The sequence below is a fragment of the Cavia porcellus genome, unplaced genomic scaffold, assembly GCF_034190915.1.
Source record: "Cavia porcellus strain 051 isolate PalLab524CR breed Dunkin Hartley unplaced genomic scaffold, mCavPor4.1 scaffold_23, whole genome shotgun sequence".
Lineage (NCBI taxonomy): Eukaryota > Metazoa > Chordata > Mammalia > Rodentia > Caviidae > Cavia > Cavia porcellus.
The window spans coordinates 43,789,116-43,810,078 of NW_026947506.1; the positions used below are offsets into that span (position 1 = coordinate 43,789,116).

The following is a 20,963-nucleotide window of genomic DNA, read 5'->3' on the forward strand; positions in this document are numbered from 1 at the left end:
ACTTAGAGATATCAAGTACATCATGGCTGAGACCTAGACATTAGTGGACGAAACACTGTATGATGAACAGTTTCTGGAAAGCAGGCAGCTTTGATTGTATTCCTCAGGCAGAGGTTGAGGAGCTTTTTCTCTGATATCAGGCTGTCCAAGAGATTTGGCCCCCAGGTGTTGCCCAAAGCCCTGCAAAGGAAAACCTGATTTCACTGCCAAATTCTCACAGTGGAGCCCACTAGTTAAATGAAAGTTTTGCTCACATACAGTATTTCAGTCCAGGGAATGCCAGGGTCACCCATGTATTTCAGGGAATCCTCTGACAAGAGAGATCATTGTAACAGGAACAAAGGAATTTGTGGGAGTGCTAGAAATTCAGGAGCAAATTAGAAGTTTAAAAGTATTTAAATACCAGATTGAAAAAGTTCAATTCAAGGAATAACTAATATTTAATCAGAGCCAAAGGAAAAAGTAGAAAATGGAAAGAGGACGGACATTTGACATGAGTGAAGAAGTACGAGTATGAAAAACACAATATTTAAATAAACAAAGTATAAGAAAATCTAGAGAAAATATCAAGGACTTTTAAAGAAGAGGGAGTTTTCAGACTTTAAAGACCACCCCAAGGAGATGAAAAAGTCAATAACAAACCCTTGTGTTCTTTCAGCATCCCTAAGATAGAGAAGTCTTTAAAAGCTTCCAGAGGAGGGGAGTGGCTATAGCTGGTTATTTTTGAGGTATATAATATGGGGACAACAGAGTTAAGAGCAACACTAGAAATGAGAAGAGCTTTGTGAAAACTGGCATCAACCTGCAAATCTATGTTTTATTAAAAACTATATTTTCCTTTACAGGCTGGCTTCTTAAAATTATCCATTTGCCCTTTCATAGGAGAAAGTTTTCCAGTAGAACAGGGGAGCACAAGACAGAGGAAACAAAAGAATCTAGGACAGTGAGGATACTCGCAACAGAGCCCTATGGAAGACAGACTTCAAGGAGATATTCCAGGGAAAGTGAAGCAGCAGGCCTAAGGACAAGCCAGTCCCTCTAAGGTAGGAAAGCCTGTGAGGGCAGTCTCTGGGAGAAAACTGAAGCAAGGGTGTTTTAGAATGTGAACAATGTCCTGGCAGGCATGTGACTAATGTTACAGCATTGCGGGGATTGTTGTTAAGAAAACTGTCCCAGTAAGAATACAAGATTGACCTCCCTCAAAGATGAAGAACGTGAAAACAGAAAGAGCTCTGGGGTTCCTTATCCTACTTGGTTTTGTGAACTAATGCTCCTTAGGGATCATCCAGCAACAGTGCAGAGCTGTGTACATTTCAGAAATACTTTAGAGAAAGAATTAAATTATACAAAGGCAGAACAGTGTAACTGTTATTACATAACCTCGCAGTAAACAATAGTAATAAATGATAATTAGTTAGTTTAAAATATATGATCTAAATAAATATCAAAAACAAAAATAAAACTGTATTATGCATCTGAAGGAAATTGGGGAGAATAAAGTCATTGCGGAAAGAGGAAGCTAAACATTCACCTGTTATGATGGAAAAACAACGGACAATGCTAAAGACTGATGTGTTAAATAGTTTATTTTGATTTTTAAAAAGATTAAAAATTAAAGCCAAATATTTCATACAAACCTTTAACACTGTGCCCATATTACCACAATGGAACTTAAATATCAGAAACCCTTAAAAATGGAACTTACTAACTCAAAGACTTTGTGAAGTAAATTTAAAACATCTCAGGAAAATACAAAATACATTAAAAATGCAGAAAAGGAAGTCTATGGTCACAGACTGGCTCCTCATTGTATTTGTTTAGAAATCATGGCAGAAACAATCAGATTTACTCAATTTCTTATTATCTATTTACTTACATGCTTGAGATGGGTGTTGTTCCTCTGGTCATGCACTAAGAATAAGAAAAACAAATAAACCTACTTAAGCTATCACAATACAGAATGCCTTAGAAATGTACATTGAACTGGCTACAAAATATCTGATGGATTATAAATATACAGAATATACAAAATGAGTATTTTACTTTTAAAAGTAAATAATCTAGTGCTGGGGATATAGCTCAGTGGCACAGTGCCTGCCTGGGAAGCACAAGGTAGTGAGTTAGAACTGGGTTCCAAAATCAGCCAATTACCTGCCAAGACAAGTTTGATAGAGTGAAAACCAAATATTTATTTATACCTTCTGTTTACCCTAAAAAATGACAGACTATCCTTACATGAAAGAAAATTGTAAAACTGGATCCTAGATGAACATTAGCTAATAGAAAAAAGTTAACTTATTACATGTCTCTCATTTTACCAGACTTTCCTGAGTAAATACACAGTACTTTGTAATTATATATTGCTTAACAGCTTAATTACAAATATCTGATAGTAGACGGCTCTATGAACAAGTTTCTGGTTAGGCACTCACTATTCTCTTTCTGCTCTAGAATTCATAATCTACTAAGTTAATGCAAATGTTACTAAAAATATTAGTGATTCTTTAGACAACTGTAAATTAATCCACCTGAAATATCGAGCTTGAAATGAATGTGCTAATCTAAGTGAACACCCTCTCAATAGCATACAAATTCATTTTGGCCTAATGAAGTACATAAAGCAAACACTCCCGAGTTACATGGGCCACTGCAGCATTTCCCATACTGTTTCCTCTCAAGCTAGACACCTGCATATTCCTTTCCCCTGAAGAGAGGAGTGCGGATCTGTTTGTTTTTTATCCCACACTCTACATGTGAGAGGCACATATATCTCCTGAAGAAATGGAAAAACACAGCAATGCTAACCAGAAATGACCAGCTCAAAAAGAAAATTGTACAGAAGTGGAAATATAGATAAGAATTCCCGTTTTTCGTTGTGCTGCGTTTTTCCAAGTTTTACAGGGGCTTCATGCCTTAAATTCTTACCCTTGTAATCAACTGGAAAATTTTGTCATATATCAGACTTTTAACAACACAATAAAATGACAGCAACAACAACAACAAAGGCAATTTATCCAAACATGAAGAAGAGAAGTTAGGTTGCACAAAGTCCCGCAAATCTGATTCTCACTCTGGAGTAAGCAGGACACAATGATTTACAGTAGTTGCACACATTGCCTTACCCTTAACGTCAGAGTATGTTTACACAGATTTTCTTCATAGGATCAAAACATTTTTGCTAACTCAAAATTTCTGAGAATGCCATAAATCCTAAATCTGGTGTGGGGTAGGCTCACTGGATTATAGCACTGTAACAGTGAGATCGAAGGGATGACTCAGTAGGACTCTCGTTGGCTATATCCATATATATACCTATCTGCATATCTGTATCTATGATTTTCAAAATATGATGTCAAGATTCTCTAAGTGTAAACTAAGTTTTATTATTTCTCCTTAAAACATTTCCTGTGGAAGAAGGGTAAAGGAACAAAATAATAGAGAAAAATAAGTTTAAATCCATGACCCCTTCCTTAATCATGTGGCCTGCTGTAGTGATAAAGAGGCAGCCAAATGTGTTAACAGAGAGTAGACAAGCTCTCAGTTTTAGAGTGACATTAAAAGAAAGTATATAATCAGATGTTAAATGTAAAATGCACATTTAAAAAATTGAAAAACTGAATCCAATATGTAAGTTCTTGTAAATATTTGTATAATGTATCAACCATGTAAAATGACAAGAGTTTTCAGCCTGATCATTGACGGGGAAGCGTAGTCTTACCGTATGTTTGAGATTTGCTCAGGAAAATTGTGCCTATCTTTGGATCATCAGAAGGGTTTGATTTCGAAGCTTCTTCTACAGAGAAAAAGAAAAAAATATCATGACTTCGTTCAGTAGAAATGTAGATAGTTTTCAAAACAGCTTCCCAATACCTTTAAGTCATGTTAACAGCATTGTAAAATGATTTAGTTATGAATGTGAATGAAATAAAACGAAGGCAACAATATAAGGATTCTCCCAGAGAACTGTAAAGTTGTAGAGTCCCTTTTCACATACAGAATAAAACAGGCTGTATCTTAGACTTATTATTCTAAAATTTTGTCTAGATATTCTAATATAGCTTTTCCATGAACCAAGTGCACTTAAAGATGAATATATGGCCTAGGATGGCCTTCTCTGCTGGGATTACTGGCACATTTCAGGAACAGTTTTGAGTAACAAACACTTGCTCTTGCATCGTGGATGCACTGTTAGATACCAGTTCAATGTGACAAATATTTAAAAACATCAAACGTTCTTTAGACCATGAATGACATGGCTAATTCTAGCTGCATTCAACAAGACAACTCATTGTGATAGCTGTGCTGTTTGGAGACTATAAATGATGGAAGATCTAGGATTAAAATCCAAAGTGCTAATCTGTAATCACCTTCCTGAGAAAAACTGTTTTTTTAGAAACTTGTCTATGTACATAGATTTTTGATTCTTCTTTCTGCCCAGAAGTCCACCTTGGAACTAGATTGGGAAAGTTTTCTCTTTAGTAGATACTATAAAACAGAGTCTTAAACTTCAATAATACATAATTTGCTATTATAAGGGATAATAAAAGTCATTATGGCTTGTGCTGTGACTGTCCTCAAAAATCTCGGGCTACTTAACCAGTGTTGTAATAAACTGTACCAATATTCAAAAAAACTAGTGGTTAAGCAATATTTCCTTAAGCACATATTATTAATTATTCTACTTTAGAGTGTTTAGTGGTCCAGTCACACTCTTGTGTATATCCTTGGCCTTGCAAAATTCAAAATGGGCACTGATATATTAAAAAAAATAATTAGTTTATTAGTGACTACTGTCTAACTCAGCACTTCACAAATTTACCTTCTTTTGAATACTACTTTTGCCCTTCTGAGTACTATGGTTAGAATTTTGGATATATATAATATTGATCTTTCAGATTTAACAAGAATTTGAATAATTGATTTTAAAGGTACAATGACATCACTAGCAACTTACTAAAACCTTTCTTTATTCTTCATGGTAATTCCTCAATCAAGTTTAGTATAATAACTCTTATATAAGAACTCCTGAAGAATACATGAATTTTTGCATATCATTTAGAAGATGAGACAATCTTGGTTATGTGGAAAAATAAAATCACTTTATGCACAAGGTGACAGGTACAGACTTACATGGCCATCTGTATTCTAAAGCTTCTGACAACTTTCGGACCACGTCCTACTAAAACACCAATATGTGCACATTTGAATTTCTCAATATAATTTGTAGAATTATTTTACTATCAAAAATAAATTATAGAAAGAGCTATATTAGGTATTGGCACATTTGTAATTACAGATTTTGAATGTAGTCCAGAAAAACTAAGTATCAAAATCAGATGAATCAGTTTAAACCCCCCCACACGCTCTGTCCCTCTCTCTCTGTATTTCTCTCTGTCTTTCTCTATTTCTCTGTCTCTGTCTCTGTCTCCAAGACTATGTATCTGAAGACAAAATTCAAGAAGTTTGGTATTTAAAATAAAGAGAATGTGCAAAAATAAAAGAAACGAGCCCAAGGGAAAGGCTTGTACCCTCTCTAGAGCAATAGAATAGGCATATGACCCAGGGTTGGTCACTGCATCACAACTCTCTTGAGTCCTCCAACAACCAGACGAGAAAGTCACTAGGACTGTTATCTAGCTAACTGGCAGCTGCTGGTTGTGACCTCTGCCATCAGGAATAGTAAATGTTTGGCAGAAGAGATGGACAGAGGGGAGGAGAACCGACATAGGCTTTTGAGAAAGGTTACTTCCTGGGCCTAGTTGTACATTATCAACCTGTATGAACTACCTGGTTATGCAAGTCTATTTTGGAATAAATTTTCTTTAATTTGTAATTGTTAAGGGTGCTGGTTAATCAGCGGTACTGATGATCACACTCAAGGTGGGCACCTACAAGAGTTATTGACTCATTTAACAGATATTATGAATAGCAGTTTGTAAATGCCAAACTACTGTGTTTACAAATTATCAACATACCCACCACCATTTGTTTTAGTTGCTTTGATTATGCATGTTTCAAGTAGCTCTTGGGCTCAGAAACATAACTCAGTTGTGAAAAACATACCTTGCAAGCACAGAGGTCTGGATTTGATCTCCAGAACAATTAAAAAAGAAAAAATAGTATCAATGTACAATTCATTGCATATTTTATTACCACAAAATGATCAGCCCTTTGAGCATATTTGCTCTTTTGATACCATAACAGTGCAGTAAGGTATTGTGTACTTTATGTAGCCAATCTCCTATTGGTTGAAGATTTAGTAACTCATAAAATATTCATGTACATAGTATTTTCTTTTTGTATAAATAGTATTTTAAAAGAAATCATGTTTTTCTGATTAGGAAAGATTTTAAAAGATGCAGGGATTAGACAAAAATAGTGGATTTCTTAGTTGAATGTACAGGGTTAATTGCTTTTGAAAAGGCATAAGGGCACTTTAGGGTCCGGTGGTACCCATGGTACCAGTGGTTTGAACCCCAAGCCCAGATTTGTTTTGTTAAAATCCTGTGAATGTGCATGAGAAACATTACTGTTCCCTTAATTTACAAATATCTGATGAGAGTTTGACTACTGTCCCATACTTAGTAGTGGAATTTTCACACTGGTTATTTTCACATCAGTTTTATGTATGTTAGGCACTGTATCCATTACTTTGAACATTGTCATTGCACAGTTTTCAGGAAGTACTAGTTTATCATGTGCCCACCACAGTTTTCTATAGTGTACTGTTTGCTCTTTCTGCTAATAGTAAACATCATGTGTTGTCATTTCATCCAATAGACATTTAGGTTACTAGAGAATAAACTGATAAGAACTGTATTAATACTCTACAGTCTATTAAGTATTTCCAAGTGCCAAAAGGGACACTATTTATATCACATTGCTCTTCTTTCATTATCATGATTGTGTAACTACCAGAGATAAAGCAAATCATTAGGGACCGTAAACACACACACACAGACACACACCTGCGTACATACAACTTAAAACAGATGTCAAGAAAATTCAAACTTTGAGTACCATGAAACTTATACAAATGCCTTAAAGATTTTTAGAAATATATACAAATATTTCAAACTATAACTAGAGATTGATTAAAACTCTTTTGGAATATCCACCAATTTTATATTACGAGTTTAAAATTTAAACTTCACAGCACAGTGGTTTGTTATAGGTGAAATACAGCCTTAAAAATTTAACTCAAGTCTACATGTGAACATCTGTGAGAGAAATAAATATGTAAAACATTACTGATATGTAATATTGCTTTTGTTAATGTCTAAGATACTATGAATGGAGACATCCATCTCAATTGAAGAACTATTAAAAACAGAAAGTCACACACGTGACTTGGAATATATGAAATGCACTACTAAAATATTAAAATTATGCAGCTGGAAACTGTCAAGAATTAATGTTTCTCATCAAAAATAAAGAGAAAAAGCAATGATCAACAGTGCAGGAAAAAAGCAGAATTAGAAAAAGACACTGATTTCAATAAATACCATTTAAATAGAAGATATTCACAGTTTCTGTGCCAACTGCTGTGCACTTGCTGATTTGAAGGTTACAGCATTTACCTAGTTGGTCTATTATTCTTTTTTTTTTCTTTTGGTACCCGGGTTTGAACTCATGACTGTGTGCTTGCAAGGCACATGCTTATACCACTGAGCTAAATCACTGGCCAGTCTAATATTCTTTTGTTGTGAAATTATATTAGTTTTAAGATCCAAAACACAACCATTGTAGATTCATAATTTCTATGCAGAATGTTGGTTTTGTTGGCATCCACATTCCACTGCCTGGAGCTGGTGTGCTGATCAGAGGGTACATCACAGGAAGCAGAGCTCCTGCATACTGTTGCTCAGTGCTCACTCCCACCTGACTCCTCTATTGTAGTCTCTGCTGATCTGCACTCTGAATCAGCTTCTCCATCCATTTTCAGTCCTTCCCTATCTGTTTAATCCTCAGTCTGTGTTTTACTGATTGGGACTGAGATGTGATATTCGTATATTGTATTAATCCTCATTTTACTTATGTATTACTTAGGAATGCTTTGCTCAATTTCTTTGAATTGTTGTAAATTAACACTTCTTTATTATTACATGACTAGCTTAAATATTTTAATACTCTGGGAGTTGGATGAGAAAACAAGGTAGCTTTTAAGGCAACACGTATTTCGTATTTTAAAGTCCATTTCTACACATCTTATATCTGAAATTTACAGTTGGTTTGCTATTTTTCTTTAAGAGAGAGCTTCCTCTATAGTATATGAAGTTATATTCATATATTTCAAGGAAAAAGACACACTATGGTAACTACTATTACGTTGGGTTATTTGGTGGTGAAGCACTAGGTTGCTGAAACAGTCATGCTTTGACCTGTATTGTTATGTTGTTATATCCTCTTTTATCTCAATCTCTCCCTTATTCATTGAAAAATTATTTAGTTATTTTTTGTTTTTTTTAACTACAAGGAAAAGTTTAAATTAGCAGGATATATTATAGTAACTTTTTTTGATTTTCTATTAACTGGATTTGAAGTCCTGTAATACTGCTACTATCTTGTTTTGACTGATTAGATTCTGCTCCGTTCTGTATGATAGTATCGTTTGAGGGTGTAAGCAACTACTTTGAAAGGCAATAAGATTCACTAAGATGCCGATTCTGTTTTGACTATTATCTTCTTTGGAAGTCCTGTAATGTTTACAATGTTTAAGTTTTATTGTTCTTGTTCTCTACTGCTTTGTTCAACTTTATAATACCTAGTGAGATAGACAATTCTTTTTAAGGAAGCAAGAGGCATTATGGTAACCATTGTTGATAACCTTGTAGTCTGTTTTTACATCATGTACTATGTCTATCCTTGGTTTTGACTGACAGCTTTGTCTTGCCATATTTGACTTTATTCTCTTCCAAAAAATAAAAGTAATAAGAGCTAAGGAGTAATAAAACCCAAAATGTGTAAATTTTGTTGTATAAAAAGAGAGGGAAAAGAAGTGCTCTAAAGGATACAACTGCAAATGTGTTTAGGGGTGTTAAATAGCTGACCATATTAATGTTTTTGGTTGGATCATTGAACACAACTGTTTGCAGTCTCTCTGTTTGAATGTCCACTTTGTATGCTTTGACACTGTGACTTGAGAAACTATCTCTAACATGATAATGTGTAATCTGTTAAGTGGTGATTTATTACTTTTTTTGTAGTTCTGTATTACTTGTACACTTACACCACTTTGATTTGTTTTTTCTTTTTTCTTTTAAATAAAAAATAATTATTTGTATAACAACAACAACAACAACGACAACAACAACAACAACAGCAGCAAAAAAGGGAGCTTCCTATGCCAGTAATCTTCCAGTGGTTTCTTGTGACAACTAAAGTCCATAATAGTCTTTGTCAAACCCCATTAGGCATACAAAGACTTTGACCCAAAGTTCTTCTTGTGATGTCCTTTGCTGTCCTGAAGCTGCCTTCATGTTTTATGAACCGAATTTGTTCCCATTTAAGGATATCAAAAAAGAGAGGGCTATCCCTCTGCATGGAAGCATTGCCCAACTCAGATCATTCTCATACTTAGGACTGCTTAGACATCATTTAAATCAAATAGGCATCTTCCATTGCCCTGGTAAAAGTGGCCTCCCAGCCCAACTATTATCCAATTTCACTTTGTCTCCTCACCTTGCCACCTGACTTTTAAATTATACAAATACTGTCTATCCTTGCCCCCTCTAGACTATAAGGATCAGGGTTAGGATGGGGCTGTCTGTACAGCACTATCTGCTCTGTACTGAACACTGATAGGTTCTTCACTAAACATTTGTTTCAGCATCCTCAAAACTACATATTTTTTCCAAGCTTTACCATTTCTTCTAAGATTTCTTCTAATGCTATTTCTTGCTTTGTCACTTAAGATCATTAAGTTGAAGGTGTCTTAGAATATAGCTATTCAGATGTAGGTGTGAAATAGGCTATAAAGAATGACAAATGTCCAGAAGAGTGATTCTAATGCTGATCAAAACATGAAAGTTAACTTTATTTTGTCATGGGAATATTTAATACTGAAATGCTTTCCCTACAAAATAATTCATCCTATAGACTTAAATTATAAGACAAAATATATCATTTGAATTTTATAATAAGGCAGTGTAACTCATGATTAACCAAAATATTTTTGTCTATGTCCCCAGAAACTAACATTTAATGGAATTTATGTGATTACATTTTAAAGGTTTGCCAAATCATAAGGTATCTTTGAGTATGTGATAGCTCAACTTAACTTGCTAAATGTAAAGTAATACAAAAATGATTTTGTGTATATCTGAAATCTATACTAGGTTCTTAAATGACTTGAAAAAATGTTATTCTCAAATAATTGACAAGAGAACAAAAAAAAAAACCCATCCATAAAACTCTTCACTTTAATTTAAAAAAATTTTTAGTAGGCATATTGAACTTTACAGGGAAATTGATATAAAATTACCTGTAATAAATACAAAAAGCAGATTTTCAATGTACCTATCTTTTACATTTGTTATCTGACCTTGTGGTATTCCTATCTATGCAAACTGAAGTCAAATAACCCAGGATTTTCGTCACTGTACTCAGTGCCAAAACTCTACACTTCTTGCAGTGCTGGGGATCCAGCTGTGCTCTCTGCATGCTATGGAAGTGCCTTAGTGAGCCATTTCCCTGACCCTAAGCATTCAATTGTAAAAGACAAATAGAAAGTAAAATTTAATAAATACAACAGGCTTTATGCTCAAAATATTTTTCAGTATTTCAGACTCAGTGCTGCTTATCATTCTCCTACCCTCCCCTGCCCTCTTGCCAGCTTCCCCTAATGTTCACTGCATTCTCACCTTCAACTGAGTTCCTAGAAAAAGCACTTTGACTTCAGAAGAAAATTTAGGCTATTTGTTTAAACTTTACTTTTGTTCTTATCCATTAAAAGGAATGTACACAAATGACACAGAAAGGTAACTGTTGCCTCTGAGTTTTGCAAAACCTAAATGAAACTAAGTATGATGAGAGTAAGGTGTAAGAGACAGGTCTACATTATGAATACAGTATAAGATGCATTCTGAAAAGTTTGCTTTCCCCTGCAAAGATTGAATTAGGCATATGTACCATATCCATGTCTATCTGAACTAGGAGGTAGCTAGAAGCACACAGTCATTTCCTAACTTTGTTTCTTAATCTACAATACAGAGAATGTACAGAGTTTTCTTTGTATTAGGAAGGGTCAAGTGCGATGTATAACACAGGAGAACATGTAAATCATGAAGAACTATGTAAAGGTCCTATTTATGCTCTTCCTTTTTTATTAGTACATATTTGCAATACATTACACTTCTAATTTTTTTGGTAAAATCAGTCAGAGTGTTACTTTATACCATCAATTACAGTGTAAGTTTTCATAAATACTTATGTGCTTTGCAGTTAAAGTGTAAGTTGTACATTTATTCATCCTTTAATGAATTTTATAGTTCCAAAAATGTTACAAAGGCATGTATATTGGGCTTACTTAGTCTTCTGTTTTTCTTTTGTGTTTTTTGAGACAGGGTCTCATGCTATGTAGTTCAAGCTGGCCTTGAGTTCATTTTGTAGCCCAGGCTGATCCGGAACTCGCAAGGATCCTCCTGCCTCAGGCTCCCAAGTACTGGGATTACAGGCATGAGCCACCATGCCCGGCTTTGGGCTTACTTAGTCTTAACAAAGTAATTAAGAGTCCAACTAAAGTTAAAATGAAGAACAAATTATAAGACATTTCCTATATAGTAATGAAATAAACTCTGCCATTTGGGACTCATATTTTTCTGTTACAATTTTTTCCACTTCAAAGACTTAGTGTTACGCTCTAAGTAGAGCTGTCTTTGATGAGCATGTAGATTGATTCCAAGGTGAAGTGCAGCCTGGGGAACTTAGTGATATAGAGAGACCTTGTCCCAAAATACACTTGTTTTTTAAAAAAATACAGGGCTATGGATAGAGAAAGGTACAAATGCTTTGGTTTAAATCCCCAGCACTTCAAAAATGAAAAATAAACAAGGACAGTCTTCATTAAGGAACCACCTTGTAACTCACAATTATTTTTACCAACATTGATCATTTTCCAAATTCTTGGTGGTAAAAATCAAAGATTTCATCTCTTTCCTCTAGCAGGGTCCTTTCACTTCGACAATCTTAGCAGTTGTGAAGTATTGTACTGGCAGGTGAGGCAGGATAGGAAAAGGGATAAGGAGTAACTGACATTCCAGAGCTGACAGGGTGTGATACATTCATTCTTAAGGCTCTACTTTCCTAACTAAACCCCAAGTTCATGTTTTGTCTCAAAACTTTGGAGTAACATCTCATGATATCATGAGTGTTAGTTATTTAAAGTTCCCTTCCATCAATTTTTTTTTCTGGACTCAAATTTCAGTTGGAAGGATGAAACAGCTTCTATAGACCTAATGTCAGGATTATCATGTCAACCCTTACGACAACTTCTACTTGAATTTCCACAGGAAATCCTCAAGTGTTTGGGTCTGAACTGCGAGAGTATCCTTGCCTTCACTGGTGTAAGCAAAGTAAGAATCAGGTCTTACTTGTCTCATTAACTTTGGTAGCAATCTAGGTAAGGATAGGTAAATGTTAACACTCTAAGAAAAGGGAATGAATGTACTAAAAAGGCCCCACTCTTGACCACCTTTTCCCAACACCGCTAAGATGATTTGTCCTCTGTGATCCAGAAAGGGTAGAGATCCCAAAAGTGCTGATAAGCAAAGCCACTGCCAGAGTTTAGGTCAGTGCTTTCCTTCCTTCAACCACCTCCTACTAACTGAAAGCACCTGGCTGGCACCAGCCCCTGGAATGCATCCTGTGGTTACCTGGTTACCAGCAGCCAATCACAACTCGGGTTCTATCCACACACCCGCCCAACTGTCACCCAGAACTTGAATCAAAACACACTGCCCCACCTGGGATGCTCAGTCTTTCACACACAGGGTTTAAGATGCCTGTTCCCATTTTTCAGGAGCTGGCTTTTCTATCTTTACTGGTGCTCCAGGGTAAAAGACTTTATAGAAGGCACCAGTTAGTAATTGACTAGTTCCATAGGCAACTCAGCCTCCCTGAGTGGTACGGCTTTTATTTTCTCATGGACCTTAGTTGTATTCAAATTTTTGACTGTTTCTGCATAGGAATGCTTTTCTAACCTCTTTCAAGCAAATGTTCATTTTTGCCTATAACTTGAAGCTTTGATATAACTCTGAATAAATATGTCTGGCTGTGTATCTTGAATGACACTCTGGATTCCTCAAATCTATACTTCAGACAGGGAATGAGCTGTCCCCTCCTCTCTGTCCAACTCTTTTTTTCTTCCCTCTGTTTGTCCCTTTCACATCAGTTCTTGGTATTTCTTTTCTTTTCTAACTCATAAGGCACAAGTTTCTCCTGCAAAATTGAAGAATCATAAAATGGGGCTCCAAGGTCCTGGTTTGATAAGAAGGGTAGCAGTTAACATTTATCAAGTGCTATGTGCATGGTGCTGTTCTAATTAAGGTTCTCACGTAAGCCTAAAGTGCAATTACATCTAACATTTTACAAATTTTTAGAAGAAAACTGAGATGCAGTATTCCTTTGCAGTCAAGTTCACATGACTGTCTGGGTAGAGCTAGAGTAGTCTGGGCCCTTAGGAGTATTGGTCAGCATAAGTTTATTAGCCATACTGTATGAAAGTAGGGTAGAAGTCAAAGTTATGTGGAGTGTCAGTGAGTATTAGGTTGTGCTTTAAGGACGAATAATTTTTTCACATAGATTTTAGACGTATTCCCCTCATCAACATACAGTTCCCTCTCTATATGAGGCAGTATAGTATGAAATATTTCCAATTGTGAGGAGTCTGGGCAGGAGAAAAAGCATAGTTTTTTAAAAAATTTTATTTTAAACAGGGTAAACTAATCATAACAAAGCAGATCAGAGAAAAACAATGTATGTCACACTAATTTCAAAGCAAGACAACAGGATATTGTCACTGTCTACCAAAAGGTTTCTTGTTTTTTTCTCAATAGTTGTCCATATTTTCAAATATAATTAATTCATACACACAAAAAAAAGGGTGGTCAGAAAAGAATGATGAAGGCATTGGCCTTGAAAACCAGACAATAGGGAAACAATGGCTTCCAGAATTTGTCTTGTTGTCTTCAAAAGAGCTATGCATACCTTTTGTATGTTGAAATTAAACAGTACAATACAGACTCAAGTCATTCTGAATAAAGGATAATAGTACTGCTGGATTTCACATCATGATGCTATGGAATCAGCACTGGATACGTAGTGTCTCTTTTTCTTCAAAGTAGCTGTTCATTCCATTATGCATTATAGAATCAATTCTCATAAACTATTTAGGAGAAGTTCTATGCATGTATGAGTGTCTACATGTACACCTCTGTTTTCTGTATCAGACAGAAAAACAAAACAAAACAAAGCAAACAAATTTGTAGAAAAACCCGAAACAAAAAAAGACAAATAAATAACAGTAGCAGAGTGCAAATAACTGATGATATAGGCCTTCCAAACAAGGTGGTCGGAGCATAACTAGGGCTGTTATTTTACACACTGATCTTCAAGAGTTTCTCAGATCACCATACAATAATATGCACAATTGTTCCAATCTACGAATGCTAACCTTTTCCCAAAAACTTATAGAATTTGTAGTACAATCATTTTAGGTTTCCTGTATATTTATATAATTTTAGATACTTTTTAGTTTTCCTTCCTTTTTCTTTTTCCTCACTTTCCCCGAGACATTATTTTTTCCCTGTATGCAGATTCTTATCCTTTTACTGTATTTTATCTTATGTACTGTTACCATTTCTTACACTAGGGAGAATATACAGTATTTACACATGTGAGTTTGATGCATTTCACTTATGAGTATGTTCTCAAGTTGCATCCAATTACTTACAATAAAAATCTCCAGGGGACTTCTGGGAGAACATGCCGGATAGATAACAGCAACTACCGGAGGCTCTCTGAAAGGCTCAGCTCAGAAATCAGGAATGATGCGGACTAAGGAGACATGAGCCGGTAGAGATATGCTCTGCTGACTCAGGAACGAACTGGGCTGAGAGAAACCAACTTGGAATGCAGTCCTGGTGCTAAAATAGGAACAGAAAAGACTCGGTGTGGAGGCTGGACCCCGCGCCATTGGAAACCACGATTTGGATTTCCCACCGCTCGGCGGCTGGCTGCCTCCACAGCGGCTCGGCAAGGAGAGACGCGCAGAAGCTCTGGGAATGGGAGTCTGCGAACGGAGTCGAAAACAAGGAGGATGGACAAGGAGGCGTACACTGACTGGTGGCGAGGTGAGTGAGAGAAACTTACACTCTACTACAGTTTGACTCCAGTGGAGGACTTTCTGGGCTCGGGCAGTCCTGTAAGAGCAGGGCGCGGTGGCGACTCCAGCCACACATTCCCCTCTCGGACGGGATTGGTGGAAAGTGCCTGGCCTGCGTGACGCTGCGGGCGGACTTGGTAGGCTGGCCTAACCCAGGTCCCAGAGCCTGACGGTGGCCCAGAGGGGTGACTGCTGCATAGGCTTCCTAGTCCGTAACTCCCTGGTGCGCAGTAGTGGGCGGGAACACCTAGCCAGTGCAATTTGATCAGGCTGTGGCTGACAGGCAGGGAAGCTGGGCCTCCTATGTAAGCTTACATTTTATAAGGAACAGAGAATATGGGGAAGGGAAGCAACAAGAAAGGCTCCTCGACCCCCAATTCTGAGAAACAGGCAATAGCGGACACCGCACCAATGGACATTAAGCGCCATATAGAGAGCCTCATAAGACCAATTCAGGAATGAAGTTATCAACGACCTGAAGCTAGAAGTATGCAGAATAGTTAGAGAAATGCTAAGCACCACCCAGGAAAAAACAGATGGTGGAATGGAAGAACAGAAAAAGAGGGGAGAATTTTTTGATGGAGAAAACAGAGAAAGCATAGAGTACATGAAGCAGGTTCAAAGAGACTATCAAGAAATTAAGAAGTCTATCCAAGACTGGCATAACAGCTTGAAAGAAACTAAGGACAGACTATCTGAGCTGGAGGGCAGACTTGTAATATGGGAGAATGAAATGAAAAACTTCTTAAAAATAACAAAGAAACAAACAGCAATAATACAAAGACAAGAAGATAATAAGAGGAGCCATAACTTAAGGATTAAGAACATAAAAGAAGAAGTAGGGACACAAACAAGTGAACTACAAAAGCTACTCACAGAAATAATCCAGGAGAATTTTCCTAATTTAGCAAAAGGTAAAGATACTCAGATGTACGAGGCATACAGGACCCCAGCTACCTACAACCCTAACAGAGAAACACCCAGGCATATAATAATAAAAATTCCAGAAATTCAATACAAGAACAGAATATTAAAAGCTGTAAGAGACAAGAAACAGACCACTTACAAGGGAACACCCATCAGAATTACAGCAGATTTCTCTGCACAAACCATCAAATCACGAAGAGCATGGGGGGAAATAATTCAAGCTTTGAAAGATAATAATCTCCAGCCAAGATTGAGATATCCTGCACAACTGTCCCTGGAAATTGATGGAAAAACAAGGTGCTTCCAGGATAAAGAGGAACTGGGGGAATTTGCAACCACCCTTTCAACCCTACAGAAAGTATTGCAGGATATTCTAAAAAAAGAAAAATACAAAGAACCCAGAAATAGTGGCGGGGAGGCCACAAGGAATGGAGCAGAGAACAAAATGAAGAAGACAAACTGACAGCTACTGACAGAAAAAGAGCTCAACAGAAATGAGACAGAGAAGATTGGATGATAGGAACAGCTATTTTAGAGAAAATGACATCTTAATAGGTAATACTGATTTAGTATCATCTTGTTTTGAAGTCTCATCTAGCTTTTGTTCTTCTGTCTCCAATGGTCTAAACAGGTTGTATCTTATTGGATTTTATTATGTACAGTAGTATAAGCAAAAACCTTTTAAAGACAAGGAGATTATACAGAAACCATTGTTCATTTTCTGTTAGTTGATTCTAAATACTCTGTAATGCTGTTATTCTCTTAAATGGTTTTACATTGTTTTGATATACTTAATGCTACAGTATATGAAGTTGTACTCAAGGACTTCAAGGAAAGAGTCAATACGGTAACTACTTTTGGGTCGGAATTATCTGGTGGTGAAACACTATTCTGCTTAAATGGTTATGTTTTGATCTGCGCTGTTTTGCTGTTATGCCCTCTTTTATCTCAATCTCCACTCCATTATTTACTTTTTTTTTATCCGTTTAATTAAAGGGAAAAAATAGCAGGATATAATATAGTAACCCACTTTGACTTTCTATTATCTCGATTTGAAGCCCTGTATTACTCTCACCATCTTGTTTTTGACTGATGTTCCCCTATTCTGTTTTGCTGGATAGTATCAGGTTCAAAAGTTCAGGCATCAGCTGAGAAGATAATGAGATTCATTATAATGCCCATTCTCGTTGACTTTATCATCTTGAAAATAGTTGCTCAAATCACAGTATCAAAGAATACAAGGTGGACATTCAAACAGGGAGACTGCAAACAGCTGTGTTCAATGATCCAAAAACATTGATATAGTCAGGTATTTAACACCCCTAAACACACTTGCTGTTATATCCGTTAGAGCTCTTTTTCTTTTTTTTTCCCTCTCTTTTTTACAACAAAATTTACACATTTTGGATTTTATTACTCCTTAGTGCTTATTACTTTTTTTGGGGGGGGGAGAGAATACAGTCAAATATGGCAAAACAAAGCTGTCAGTCAAAACCAAGGATAGACATAGCACATGGTGTAGAACAGAGTACAAGGTTATCAACAATGGTTATCAACGTTGTCTCTTGTTTCCTTAAAAAAGAATTGTCTATCTCATTAGATATTATAAAGTTGGACAAAACAGTAGAGAACAAGACCAATAAAACTTAGGCATTGAAAACATTACAGGACTTCCAAAGAAGACAATAGTCAAACCAGAATGGGTATCTTAGTGAATCTTACTGCCTTCAAAGTAGTTGCCTAAATCTTCAAACTTGATACTATCATACAGAATGGAACAGAGTCTAATCAGTCAAAACAAGATCGTGGGAGTATTACAGGACTTCTAAACAAGTTAATAGGAAATCAAAAAGAGTTACTATTTATATATCCTAATTTTTTAAATTTTTTCTTTAATTAAGACAAACATAAGAAATGACTAAATAATTTTTTTTAAAAGAATAAGGGGGAGATTGAGATAAAACAGGACATAACAATATAACAATATAGGTCAAAGCATGACTGTTTCAGCAACGTAGTGCTTCACCACCAAATAACCCGACTTAATAGTAGTTACCATAGTGTCTTTTTCCTTGAAATATTTGAATAAAACTTCATATACTATAGCTTCAAGTATTTCCATATCAAGAAGCCCAGAATAAAGCCTTTCCAATTAATAAGTGAAAACTTTATAAGGCTTCAAGGCCACATAATGGGGAATCATGTTTACCACATATTTTTATATATTTGAATCATTACTTACATTAGGGAAACTATTCGGTATTCATACATGCGAGATTGATTTATTTCATTTATGAGTATGGTCTCAAGCTGTGCCCATTTACTGATAAATATCTCAATGTGATCCTTCTTTATAGCTGAATAATATTCCATTGTATAGAAATACCACAAGTTTTTTTATCCATTCCTCAGTTGATGGACACTTGGGTTATTTCCAAGATCTAGCGATTACAAATTGTGCTGCTATAAACATAGGTGCACATATATCACTGGGTATGATGCTTTCAGTTCTTCTGGGAATAGGCCTAGAAGTGGAATAGCTGGAATAAATGGGACTTCCAATCCCTTTGAGAAATCTCTAGACTGACCTCCACAAAGGCTGCACCAGTCTACACTCCCACCAACAGTGTAGGAGAGTTCCTTTTTCCCCACAGCCTCTCCAGCATTTGTTGTCGTTGGTTTTGACCCTGGCCATTCTTTCAGGAGATTGTATCTCAGTGTGGTTTTAATTTGCATTTCTCTAATGACTACTGATGATGAACATTTTTTTCATGTATTTATTTGCCATTTGCATTTCTTGATCTGAGAAGTGTGTATTCATCTCAGATGCCCATTTTTGGATTGGATCTTTGAATTTTGGGGATCTGAGTTTTTTTTAATTCTTTATATGTTTTAGGCAAGAGTCCCTTGTCTGAGAGAGAGTTCACTAAAATCTTTTTCCAGTTTGTGTGTTTTCTCTTTACCATGCTGGAGATTTGTTTTAACAGGCAGACACTTTTTAATAAGAAGTGGTCCCAGCTATTGATTCTGGGAAGTATTTCCCGTGAGGTTTGAGTCCTGTTCATGAATTCTCTACCTACTCCTATGTCTTCAAGGTTTCTACCCAATTTGTCTTCCAATAGATTTAGTGTTTCTGTTTTAATATTCAGATCTTTGACCCATTTAGATTTTAACTTAGTACATGGTGATAGACATGGGTCTAGCTTTAGTTTTCGGCAAATGGAGAGCCAGTTTTTCCAGCACCATTTATTAAAGAGACTGTCATTCTTCCAGTGAACCTGCTTGGATCCTTTATCAAAGATAAGGTGGTTGAGTGTGTTTGTAGTTGTGGTTGTATCTTCTAATCTATTCCATTGATCTTCAGCTCTGTTTTGATTCCAATACCATGTTGATTTTACTACTGTTGCTTTGTTGTATAACTTCAAGTCAGGGATTGTGATGCCTCCTGCTTTGTCTTTGCTGCTTAGAATTGCCTTTGCTATTCTAGGTCTCTTCTGGTTCCAGATGAAATTTAAGAGTGATTTCTCTAGATCTATAAGGTATGTTGATGGTATTTTTATTGGGATTGCATTGAATCTGTATAACAGTTTTGGGAGAATGGCCATTTTCACAATGTTTGTTCTTCCTATCCATGAGCAAGGGATGTCTTTCCATTTTCTGAGATCATCTTCAATTTCTTTTTTCAGTGTATTATAATTTTCACTGTATAAATCTTTCACTTCCTTTGTAAGAGTAATTCCTAAATATTTCATTTTTTTGTTGCTTTGTTGTATAACTTCAAGTCAGGGATTGTGATGCCTCCTGCTTTGTCTTTGCTGCTTAGAATTGCCTTTGCTATTCTAGGTCTCTTCTGGTTCCAGATGAAATTTAAGAGTGATTTCTCTAGATCTATAAGGTATGTTGATGGTATTTTTATTGGGATTGCATTGAATCTGTATAACAGTTTTGGGAGAGTGGCCATTTTCACAATGTTTGTTCTTCCTATCCATGAGCAAGGGATGTCTTTCCATTTTCTGAGATCATCTTCAATTTCTTTTTTCAGTGTATTATAATTTTCACTGTATAAATCTTTCACTTCCTTTGTAAGAGTAATTCCTAAATATTTCATTTTTTTGCTTGCTAATGTGAAGAGTGCAGTTTTTCTTATTTCCCTCTCTGTGATTTTGTTGTTTGAGTATAGGAATGCTATTGATTTCTGAGTATTGATTTTGTATCCAGCCACATTACTGAATTTATTTATTGTATCTAAGAGTCTTTCAATGGAGTTTAGGGGGTATTCTATGTAGAGCATCATGTCATCTGCAAACAATGATAATTTAACTTCTTCTTTTCCTGGCTTTACCCCTTTTATTTCTCTTTCTTGCCTAATTGCTCTGGCTAGTACTTCCAGTACTATATTAAATAGGAGTGGTGATAAAGGACATCCTTGTCTTGTGCCTGATTTTAAAGTAAAGGCTTTCAATTTTTGGTCATTTAGTATGATGCTGGCTGTTGGTTTGTCATAAATGGCCTTTATTTTATTGAGGTAAAGACCATCTATTCCAATTTTCTGTAAAGTTTTTATCATGAATAAATGTTGCCTGGATGTTCTGAATCAATTCAAAATGTTTACCTCTCATGATCATTTTGATTTTGGGGAAGAGCCAGAAGTTTC

At 35.9% G+C, this 20,963-nt stretch overlaps 2 long non-coding RNA genes across 3 annotated transcripts in view; one reads left to right on the forward strand and one right to left on the reverse strand.

Moving 5' to 3' along the window:
- LOC134472529 (uncharacterized) overlaps positions 1-1,382 on the forward strand; it is a 164,661-nt gene extending 163,279 nt beyond the window's left edge. Inside the window, exon 13 of the long non-coding RNA XR_010042394.1 lies at positions 883-1,382. This is a non-coding gene — a long non-coding RNA (uncharacterized LOC134472529). The remainder of the gene's footprint in view (positions 1-882) is intronic.
- Positions 45-20,963, reverse strand: part of LOC134472528 (uncharacterized) — a 57,323-nt gene continuing 36,404 nt past the window's right edge. Inside the window, exons 5-7 of one of the 2 annotated variants that reach the window (XR_010042392.1) lie at positions 3,719-3,793; positions 1,877-1,911; positions 45-180 (exon numbers count right to left, since the gene is read on the reverse strand). This is a non-coding gene — a long non-coding RNA (uncharacterized LOC134472528). Of the gene's footprint in view, positions 181-1,730; positions 1,912-3,718; positions 3,794-20,963 lie in introns of those variants that run through there. The other variant, XR_010042393.1, reaches the window with a different exon arrangement.